Here is an 11,678-nt window from a genome sequence, read left to right on the forward strand (position 1 = left end):
CCTGAACAATAACAAATAGGATGAAGCCAAATGTTTATAAAGAAAAGCCTTTTGTTTAAATTGTCACCATGCTGTCAGTGGAAAGGGTTAACTTCTCTGCTTGTTAGCAAAGGGGCTGAAGAAACATTCTCAAATGTGCACACTTGTGTCAACTTTATATAACTTCATTTTCAGATCAAGGATGAACCAAACCTCATTTTAATCTTTGTTTTTCCAAGTCTCTTGATATTTTTCTCAGCTTTTTCAAAATGTTATTATTTTCTTCTTTCTTCAGACACCTTTCCAAATGATGATAATAAAACTGAAGAAAAATAAAACTGAAAAAGTTCCCTTTCACAGGCAAAAGGAGCTTCAACCTTCTGAGACTGAAAAGAGTTAAAGAGGGTGGAGCTTCCCACAGCTTGTGAGCTCCAGAACAGAACCTCAAGGCTGAAGCTTATCTTTAGGGAATCCAACTTTTCGATGTCTTTTACAATTGTACAAGTTCATTGTAATTCATACTCAAAGGTTTACTTTTAATCAGTAATTATAACCTTTCATTTTTCTCAGCACAGAAGCTGGCAGCATTTTAGATTCAATCCCAATTGTAAACTTCTCTCGTAGCTGGTGTATGGAGAAGATCATGTCCACTGTAGATCTGCCAGCACAGAAACCGCACTGTGCTTCTGGATACACTCGGTCTGCAATAGATGGAGTCTTTTAAGCCTGACCCTAGTGAAGGTCGTCCCTGTGATGCTGAGGAGTGAGATGTCCCTGTAGTTGTTGCAATCTCCTCTGTCACCTTTCATTTTGTATAATGTGATCATTCTTCAATCACACATGTCGTGTGGAAAGGATCCTACATCCCAACAGAGAAGGAGGAGCTCATTAAGGTGGGACAGTAGATGGGACTTTCTGGGCTTGAGCAGTTCAGCTGGAATTCCATCCTTGCCAGGTGTCTTTCTGCTTGCTCAGCAATTCATGGCCTTTTTGAACTCAAATGATGAGAGTCCTCATCCAATTCAACCATGACAGGAAGCTGCAGAAGAGAGTCAACGGAGACAGGGGGATGTCCTTCTCAGGGGAGTACAGCTCACAGTAAAGTTCAACCCAGGGGGACATCTGTTCACTTCAGTCGGTGAGAACTTCACCATCTGCGGATTTCAAGGGGTAACTTTGGTAATGGTCGGAACAAGCATCCTCCTGATCCCACCATACACAGCACGCAGATTTCCATTGTCACAGGCAGTTTGGGTTTCTTGACATGGGCTGATCCAGTGTTTATTTGCAAAGTACCTCCCTGTCTTTTACACAACTGTCTCAGCTTCATTCAAGTTACACAGTGTTCTAGCTGTTGGGTTTATGTTGTAATCAGGTAGGCTTTGCTTTTTGTTTCAAAGACAGATTCATCTCTGCTGAGTAGGTCTCAAACCAGTCTTTGTTGTGAGTTCCACCTTTCCAAAATTGCTGCTGCTGTGTCAGAAATGATTGAACTCAGTGACTTTCAAGATTCACCAATATCAACATTGACTGATGAAGCTTTCATTGATCTGCCTGTAAAATACTTCCCTAATTTGTTTATATTCCTTGATAATTTAGTTACATAATGGAGGTGTCTCTGTGAGTAATGTTCAAGTCAGTAAGAATTGTCAGCAAGGATTAATCAGCACTTTCTAATTGGAGATGTTAATCAGTGGAACCTCTCAGACACTGAATTGTAGAGTTTGTACCAAAGATAAATTTAGGATAAAGTAAAAGTTAATAATTTTATTATAAATGCGTTCCTGTCATGGGTACTTGAATTAAGGGAAAGATCACAGATGGTGCTTTTAAAAAGGGACACTGCAGTCCAGAAGATCAGTGACAGATCCAGGATATTAAACTCCAGCCAGTTATACGGCTGTTAACATCAGCAGGAACAGACCTAATTATTGTCCAACTATCAATCCTGGACGTGATTAACAGAAGCAATAACCGCAGAATCCAACTCCACAGTCATTTGTGAATTCACTGGTGAGTCTGCAGGTTGGAGGACCTTGTGAATCCCTTTCCACACACAGAGCAGGTGAATGGTCTCTCCTCAATGTGAACTCGCTGGTGTACAGTCAGCTTAGATGACTGTCTGAAACTCTTTCCACAGATATTTCAGCTGAATGGGGTCTTCTCAGTGTGAGTTTGCTGGTGTGACTGAAGGCCAGATAACTGAGCAAATCCCTTCCCACACGCGGAGCAGGTGAATGGACTCTCCCCAGTGTGAATTCACTGGTGTCTCACCAGATCAAGTGACTGAGCAAATTTTTTCCCACACAGGGAGCAGGTGAATGGCCTCTCCCCAGTGTGAGTGCGCTGGTGTACAGTGAGGGCAGAAGAATGTCTGAACCTCTTTCCACAGGAAGTGCAGCTGAATGGCTTCTCCTCAGTGTGAATTCGCTGGTGTTCAATGAGGACAGATGACTGTCTGAAACTCTTTCCACAGGTACTGCACCTGTGCTCCTCAGTATGAATTCGCTGGTGTAACTGGAGGCTGAATAATCGAGCAAATCCCTTCCCACAAACGGAGCAAGTGAATGGTCTCTCCCCAGTGTGAAGCCGCTGGTGTCTAACCAGGTCAAATGACTGAGTGAAACCCTTCCCACACACAGAGCTTGTGAACAGTCCTTCCCCAGTGTGAGTACGTTGGTGTACAGCGAGTGTGGATGAATGCCCGAAACTCTTTCCACAGGAGGTGCAGCTTAAAGGCTTCTCCTCAGTATGAATTTGCTGGTGTGACCAAAGACTGGATGACCGAGTGAAACCCCTCCCCACACACAGAGCAGGTGAACGGCTTTTCCCCAGTGTGAATTCGCTGGTGATTCAGCAGGCTGGCTGACTGAGTGAATCCCTTCCCACACATGGGGCAGGTGAACAGTCGCTCCCCAGTGTGAACTCGCTGGTGTGTAGTGAGGATGGATGAATACCTGAACTTCTTCCCACAGTAAGTGCAGCTGAAGGGCCTCTCCTCAGTGTGAATTCTCTGGTGTAACATCAGGGAGGTTTTCTGAGTGAATCCCTTCCCATACTTGGAGCAGGTGAACGGCCTCTCCCCAGTGTGACTGTGTCGATGGTATTCCAGCCGGGATGGATAAATGAATCCTTTACCACAGTCCTCACATTTCCAAGGTTTTTCCATGATGCCAATGTCTTTGTTTTTCTACAGTGGAGCCAATCAATTGGAACCTTGTCCACACACAGAACAGGTGACAGTTTCTCTCTGCTGTGAATGGTGTGATGTTTGTCCAGGCTGTGTAACTGGTTAAAGCTCCTTCCACAGTCAGTGTGCTGAAACACTCACTCAGGTATATCTGTCTTGATGCTTGTCCAGTCACATTTATATTTCAATTATTTTCTTGGAGATAAAAACAGACGAACGTTTTCCCTTCCACCTTCAAAGGTCGATGGTATTCAGGTTCTGGATAACCAATTGACTCAACCAACATGTTTAGTTTCAGTACACATCTCCAAATCCTTGCCTTCTAAGACCTGTAAAGAGAGTTTACAAAAGTAATCACTGTAAGTACAGAATAGGAATTCAGAGCAGTCAATTCTAGTTTTTATTTTCTTGTTTCCCAAAGCTGCAAACCCTTGGCCCAAACACTCTACCATTTCCTGTGCTAAATTCCAAACCCATCATACCTTCTCCCCCATATATTTCCTCCACTCCCAGTTTTCTCCCTCCATCTGCACTGGTTCAGTTCAGTTCTCAAACCCCTGTGTGCAGAGTGAGAGTAAAATCAATGAATCAATAATTTTCTCTCCTGGTCACGGGGACCCTGAAGCACCACCTGCTCTCTTGTTTCACCAGGATAGCTGGGCATGCGCAAAGCTCGCTGCTGAATCAAGACGGCAGCTGTTAACCTGGGCCTGTTCATGGTGAAAATCCCCAGAGCTGCAGGTTCTTATCGGGAGTTTCCTGCCTCCAGCACATGTTTCTGAATCCTCCCCATCCACCTCCCAGAGTTTCCGCACTGCTCTTGCTCGAGCTCAAAATGACTGGGGAGTGATTGATGGCATCTCTGGCTCCAGCTCCGGCCTCTCCGACTGCACTGGAGAGGTGCACAGGAGATTCATCAGGATGTAGCCTGGGCTGGAGAGTTTCAACTGTGTAAATAGAGACTGGATAGGTTGGTGTTGTTTTACTAAGAGAAGAGAAGGCTGAGGAGGGACCTGATAGAGGTATACAAAATTATGAGGGGCATAGATAGGGTGGGAGTGAAGTAGCATTTCCCCTTAGCAGGGGTGTCAATAACCAGGGGTCATTGATTTAAAGTAAGGGGCAGGAGGTTTAGAGGGGATTTGAGGAAGTTTTCTTCACCCAGAGGGTGGTTGGCGTCTGGAGTCTGGAACTCACTGCCTGAGGGGGTGGAAGAGGCAACAACATTTAAGATTTAGATGAACACCTGAAACACCACAGCTTACAGGGTTAGGGGCTAAGTGCTGGAAAATGGGATTAGAATAGATCGGGGCTTTGGCAGTGATGGACACGATGGGCCGAAGGGCTTGTTTCTCCGCTGTTTCTCTCTGTGACTCCATGACCTATCACTGGCTCTCTATCCAGCTCTACATGTCCCCACCCCACCCCACCCCCCCGGTCCTTAAACCAGCTTATATTTCACCTCTTCTATTTTTCCTTAGTTCTGATGAAGAGTCAGATGGACTCGAAACGTTAACTGTTTCCTCTCCGCAGATGCTGCCAGACCCGCAGAGTTTTTCCAGGTATTTTTATTTTTGTTTAGGAAGGGGCGGGGCTGGATGACCGAGCGGCAGCGGCTGGTCCTCCGGCCAATCGGAGTGAATGAGGGGCGGAGCTGAGTCATCAGTGGCCGCGCATGCGCTCCGCCGCACACTGATCCCTGTAAAGATGGCGGCCGTTGACCCCCGGACCCGGGATCTTCTTACTGGGGGTTTGGGGTCTACACCGGGTGTTTGTGAACCCTCCTGTCTAACCCAGCCGCCGGCTCCATCCCTCCCCGCTCACCCGGCAGCTTCTCATCCGATAAACAACCGCCGACCCGCTCGGTTTAACCTTGGGACCGGGAGTTTCCTTTGGGGTTTGGCGGTTCCACTGGGTGTTTGTGAATCTTCCCCACCCGGTCGGCCACCTCCATTCCTCCTACAATCGGCCGTTTCTCTCGAGTTGCCGAATGTCGATAACGGCCTCCCTGCAACTGCAGCATCCAGACTGCGCGTGCGCTAGGCTGGACCTTCTGCGCATGCTCCATTCCTTACACCCTCCCCCCCCACTGCGCTTGCGCAGGGAGCCCCTGTGATGAAGATTGGGCACATTCTATCCCGCCGCGAATGCTGGGTAAGACCCCAGCCATGAAAAGGGCAATGTGTTAAATAGAGAATTATGTTTTCCACTCCGAATACAATTGGAGCCATGGAGATAATATGTAGAATTACTGAATAATTTGTTCCAGCAATCAAAGTGCATGAAACCTCCACTTCTGTTCTGGGAGTAATCAACAGCAGAATAAACCCCAACAGTTAGATGTGAACCCATTGGAGTCTCAGCAGCTGGAATGAACAAGTGACTTTAAAAAAATCATTGCGTATCTTGGCCGAATGGCTTCATTGCGTTCGGATCACAAGACGTAATTTTCTATTCAACCGCCTGGCCTTTCAATGGCGGTGATCCTACCCAGCCTTCAATGCGGATTAGCATGTGCCCTATCTTCACTGCAGGATTTCCCCACACAGGCGCAGTACCGGACTCTGCCAGGAGCATAGGCATTGTGGGCTCTAACTTGAGCTGAGCAACAGGTTTTTGAGGAGAGTGAATGACGCTGGTGGGTGGGGAGGATTGAAGGGGCCGAGTGAGTGAGGACAACTGGAGGGGTCAAGTGCTAGGGGAGGAATGGAGGGGCAGAGTAAGTGGGGAAGAATGGCGGCGGCTGAATGGATGGTGAGCCTTCACAAATACCCAGTGGAGTCCGCAAAATCTCAATAAGAAACTCCCGGGGTCGCACCAAGTGGTGCAGTGGCTGTTTATTGGGTGAGAAACTACCCGGTGAGTGGGGAGGGATGGAGCCAGTGGCTGGGTTAGATAGAGTGTGGCAGAGGCAGATTCAGTCGTGGTTTTCAAAAGGGAATTGGACCAAAACCTGCAGCAAGTCCAGGAAAAAGGCTGGTGAGTTAGTTTCCAGAAGAGTAATAGGCCTCCCTTTTCAGACAGAGATGAAGAGATTTTTTTTTTCTGAGAGGGTCGTTAGTCTGAGGAATGTTCCTCGGAAAGCAGTGGAGGCTGCGTCATTGAATTTATTCAAGGCAGAATTAAACAGATTTTTGATGGACAAGTGAGTCAAGGGTTATGGGGGGCAGCATGGGGGTGGGGGGTGGGGGGCTGTGGACATGGGAACGGATGGACAGGAAAGAGGAGTTGAGACCACAACCAGATCAGCCATGATCTTACTGAATGGCAGAGCAGGTACAAGGAGCTGAATGGCCGATATTCCCCTGACCCGGGCTGAATGACCTCTATATGTGGTGTTGCCTTGGTTCTGATTTTATGGTACTGTGAGGGGGATTGAGCAACGAAATTTTCTATACCTGTTCCTATTTGTTTTGATCTACACAAGGCAATGGTTACTATCATATTGCCAGCAGCAGCATGTTTGAGTCTTTGAAGGCGCTGGATTTAGACTGCAGCTTCTATCAAGTCTTGGATTTGAATCTCAATACTGCCAAAATTTCAGTTGCTTTGTCCTTTCAGATGTTTCATCAAATCCCTTAGGATAGGCTTGGTGCATTTGACATATGACGTGGTTGTCTTGGTAATAAGAACAAGGGAGGCTGTAGGAATTGCAGGATGACTAAGAATAGGTGGGGCTGAATGCCTTCATTCTCTGCTGTAACGATTCCATGATTTTACATGAACAACATTTACACCAGTGTACGGTCTCCAGTCGTGGTTGACTGATTAAGGCGATGAATTCTAACTCCGCTGGGATCTGCCCACGTAGGTTTGCATCCTGCCAACTGTGCTGCTCAGTGTTCCTTTCTTTTGGTGCCTCCAGAATTAATTATTGGCTAATTGGAGTCAAAACCTTCCAGACACTCCTATCTGTTTTTCCTCTTTCTCTTCTATGTTCCTTCGTTTCTGTTCATCCATAAGCAATCACAGAATTTGCAGTCAAACAAAGCTGTGCCAATTAGTAGCATCCTTGCTTTCTGAGAGTTTGCCTCTCCTTAGAGAAAAACTTGCCTGCTATCACTCTCGGTGTATACATCTGTGTGTGTTCATCTGTGTGTGTGAATGTGGTTCAGTTCACTGAGGGGTGAGCACATTTTCACCATTGCAAACTTTATTTACTTTCATTATGTATCTTCATGGTAAATGGTACAGAGAATAACAACAGGTTGATAAGTTGCAAGAGGGGATTGAACCTTTCTGTGTTTATTTAATTGGAGACTGCTTATTGATTCAGTTCCTACATGTTACACAGTGGAGAAAGATTGAAGTTTACATAGAAACATAGAAAATAGGAGGAGGAGTAGGCCATTCAGCCATTCGTTATGATCATGGCTAATCATCCAACTCAATAGCCTGCTCCCACTTTTTCTCCCCATATCCTTTGATCCCAAGAGCTATATCTAATTCCTTCTTGAAAGAATATAATGTTTTTGCCTCAATTACTTTCTGTGGTAGCGAATTCCACAGGCTCACCAATCTCTGGGTAAAGAAAATTCTCCTCATCTCAGTCCTAAATGGTCTACCCTGTATCCTCAGACTGTGACCCCTGGTTCTGGACTCCCCCACCATTGGGATCATCCTTCCTGCATTGACTCTGTCTAGTCCTGTTAGAATTTTATAGGTTTCTATGAGATCCCCCCTCATTCTTCTGAACTCCAGCGAATATAATCCTAACCGACTCAATCTCCCCTCATATGTCAATCCCACCACTGAGCAACATTTAAACAGACAGTGGATTCACTCGGTGTGATGGTGTGTTCCAGTTCGTTATATGCAATTAGAGAATCAATTTCTATTCATTGCTTTGAACCCAATCTTTCTAATAGGTTGGATGTTATGCACACGTTTCCGCAATTTTCTCGCTTTTTTGAAATGAAAATTCATAAATCTACTTGTGTGGAAACTTACTGGATAACAGCAGAACTGGCAAAGTTTGCACAAGAATTCCTTGGTAGCCAAAGCACACAAAGCAGAATGATGTCGGTAATATAAGTAGAAGCAAGAAGACAGGGAGTCTATTTTACCCTTGGCGGCCGTAAACCATTAGTCCTTCAGTTGGAAGCTAATTTCATTCAAACAGTATGTTATAGAAACACCCTAATGGTTCAGATTCTGTGCTTTCACCACCTGGGTTCCATTCCCTGTCTCGATGTTGTGCAAGACTTCGTAACTAACACTCAACTCATGGTTTGAAAATGAGTCATATTAAACCTGAAACCTTCACTCTGTTTCTCCCTTCACATTTGCTGTCAGACCTGCTGAGAACTTACAACAGTTTCCGTTTTAGCTATAACATGAATTACTGTCTTTATCATACACATGAACACAAGAACTAGGAGCAGGAATAGACCACATGGCCCATCGAACCTGGTCCATCATTCAGTTTAATCATGGCTGATCTTGGGCTTCAACTCCATTATCTTACCCATTCCCCATATCCCTTAGTTCCCCAAGAGACCAAACATCTGTCCATCCCGACCTTAAATGTATTCAATGATGGAGCATCCACAACCCTCTGGGTAGAGAATTCAAAGATTCACAACCCTTTGGGTGAAGTAATTTCTCCTCATCTCAGCCCTAAATTATCAGCCCTTTACCCTGAGACTGTGCCCCAGTGTTTTAGACTCCTTGACCAGTGAAAACAATCTCTTTGTCCACCCTAACAAGCCCCCTGAGATTTTGTAGGTTTCAATTAGATTTTCTTTCATTCTTCTAAACTCCAGAGAATAAAAGCGCAGTTTATTCAGCCTCTCAGCATAGGACAACCAACTCCCAGAGACCAATTTAATGAACATTCCCTGCACTGTTTCCAATGCAAGTGTATTATTTTACGAATGTGGAGATGAAAACAGCACACAGGTTCCTCTGACATGTCTTCCTTCTTCCTTAACCAAGGTTTTTGCACCCACGGTCGTTCACAGGGCCCTCAACTGTGTCCGGCCCATCTCCCGTGCATCCACCCTCACACCTTCCTCTCCCTCCCAGAACCATGATAGGGACCCCTTGTCCTCACTTATCACCCCACCAGCTTCCACATTCAAAGGATCATCCTCCGCCATTTCCTCCAACTCCAGCATGATGCCACCACCAAACACATCTTCCCTTCACCGCACCTCCCCCCCCCCCCACCACCACACCGGCGGCATTCCGCAAGTATTGTTCTCTCTGGGACACCCTGGTCCACTCTTCCGTCACCCCCCAAAACCACAACCCCCTCCCACAGCACCTTCCCATGCAACCGCAGAAGGTGCAACACCTGCCCCTTTACTTCTCCTCTGCTCACCGTCCAAGGGCCTGAACATTCCTTTCAAGTGAAGCAGCATTTCACTTGCACTTCCCTCAATTTAGTCTACTGCATTCGCTGCGCCCAATGTGGTTTCCTTTACATTGGAGGGACCAAATGCAGACTGGGTGACCGTTTTGCTGGGTTTGATTGGGTTGCCGGGTTTTGCAAATTGAAAGTTACACATGAGCAGCTTGTGAGACTATTTCACCTCACTGTCAATTTCATGTTCCAGCTCACAGCAATCATTGTTTTCATTGGCTGAAGAAGTTGGTTGTGTTCTATTTAAACGTGCAGTTTTTGTAGGAGAAACTTGTATCTGGTGATGGGTTGTAAGATGATGGAATGATTGTGATGATAGCAGCAGTGGGGATGGAAATGAAACGATACAAAGCGACAGCACAGAAAGAGGCCATTCGGCACGGCATGCTGCTTTGAAAGAACAGTTGCGATTGGTTGATCAGGAATCATATTTGTGTCAGTTTGAACAGTAGGAAGAAAAATTTGTCCCATTCCCACCCACATTTTGCCTTGAACCATCATCAATTTAGCCAGTTTCTCTCTCATGCCTTGTAACTTATCATTCCTTCCATTTTGTCCTTTTACTCCCTTCCTCCGCCTCTGGACTTGTTTTCCACCTGTTACATCTCTGACTGTAAGATTCTGCTGGAATCCAAACTCAAAACAGAAAATGTTGGAAACACTCAGCAGGTCAAACAGCTCCAATTGGGAGGGGAACTGAGTGAATGTTTCAAGTCGGTGATCTTTTATCCAAGCTGGAATAATTTAGAGATTTAATAATTTACAAACAAGTACAGAGTCAGGGAAAGGAGAAGGGGAGAGGAGGTAAGAACAAATAGTCTTGTGATAGGACCACCTCCCACAAAGCAGGCAAACGATCTGGATTTTCTCGGTGTAGAGATCACATCAGGAGCAACTAGTACACAATAACAAATTTCAAGAAGTATAAGTATGTCCTGTGTCATTCAGGAAGTGAGACCTGGAACTTGGAAAGGGAGGAGGTGAAAGGGCGGGTGCTGCAAGTGTTGTGTTTGCACAGAAGTTGACTGGAATTACGCCAGAACTGGAATGTTAATTCCCATCAAGAAAGGCTGAACATGGTTTCTCTGAAAAATAGAGTGAGGGATGACTTGATCAAGGCCTTAAAGACTATGAAACGGTTTAACAGGGTAGACAAGATAGAGATGTTTTCATGTGTGGATGGGCGGGATTAAATGTCTGTCACTGATAAATCTAATGTGAAGTCAGGAGCAACCAGAGATAATAACTGAAAATGCATCAAGTACTCAGCATATCTGGCAGCATCTGTAGATTGATAAATGTAAATAATATTTCAAGCCTTTTTCTTTATTCATTGATGGGATGTGGGTATCGTTGGCTAGGCCAGCATTGATTACCCATCCCGAATTGCCTTTGAGAAGGTGGTTGTGAGCTGCCTTCTTCAACTGCTGCAGTCCATGTGATGTAGGTACACCCACAGTGCAGTTAGGGAGTTCCAGGATTTTGAACCAGCAACAGTGAAGGACTGATGATATACTTCCAAGTCCAGATTGTGAGTGGCTTAGAGGGGAACTTCCAGGTGGTGCTGTTCCCATGTGTATGATATCCTTGACTGTGCACTGATACACTGCAGTCTGATGTGAGATCAAAGACCTGAAATGTAAACTATGTTTTTCTCTCTCCAGACATACCAGGTCTGATGGGAATTCCAGCATTTTCTGTTTTTATTTCAGATATCAAGAATCTGCAGTATTTTGCAGATATTTAACTAAAGGGTGTTGTGGATCTGGAACTCATTGCCAGAAGTGTTTGAGATCTGCTTCAAAGTTGGAAACCCATGGATAAAATCTCATCGTGAACAGGAAGTTCACCAGATGAAAGTGGAAATGGATTCATGCAGTCATACTATTTATTGACACAGCAGCACAGTCACAACAGAGCGAGACCATTCAGATACTTCATTTGTGCGATCGGGTTTATTCAGTTTCACCACTTGTTAACACTGCAGCTTTAAAAGTTGAAAGCATTTGATCCACAATCGGCACTTTCTTACTGGAAGGTCACAGTTTAAAAGTTCCATGTATGAGGAAAAAATAATCGCCTGTTCATCACAGCCGCTGAGATTCCAGTGAGTTCATATCTAACTATCAGGTCTTGTTCTAT

The 11,678-nt window shown here is 45.3% G+C and overlaps 1 pseudogene; it reads right to left on the reverse strand.

The window, feature by feature from the left end:
• Nucleotides 1-33: 33 nt before the first annotated feature.
• Nucleotides 34-2,829, reverse strand: LOC121273844 (annotated as a pseudogene).
• Between the last annotated feature and the right edge of the window lie 8,849 nt (nt 2,830-11,678).

Source organism: Carcharodon carcharias (assembly GCF_017639515.1).
Source record: "Carcharodon carcharias isolate sCarCar2 chromosome 27 unlocalized genomic scaffold, sCarCar2.pri SUPER_27_unloc_2, whole genome shotgun sequence".
Lineage (NCBI taxonomy): Eukaryota > Metazoa > Chordata > Chondrichthyes > Lamniformes > Lamnidae > Carcharodon > Carcharodon carcharias.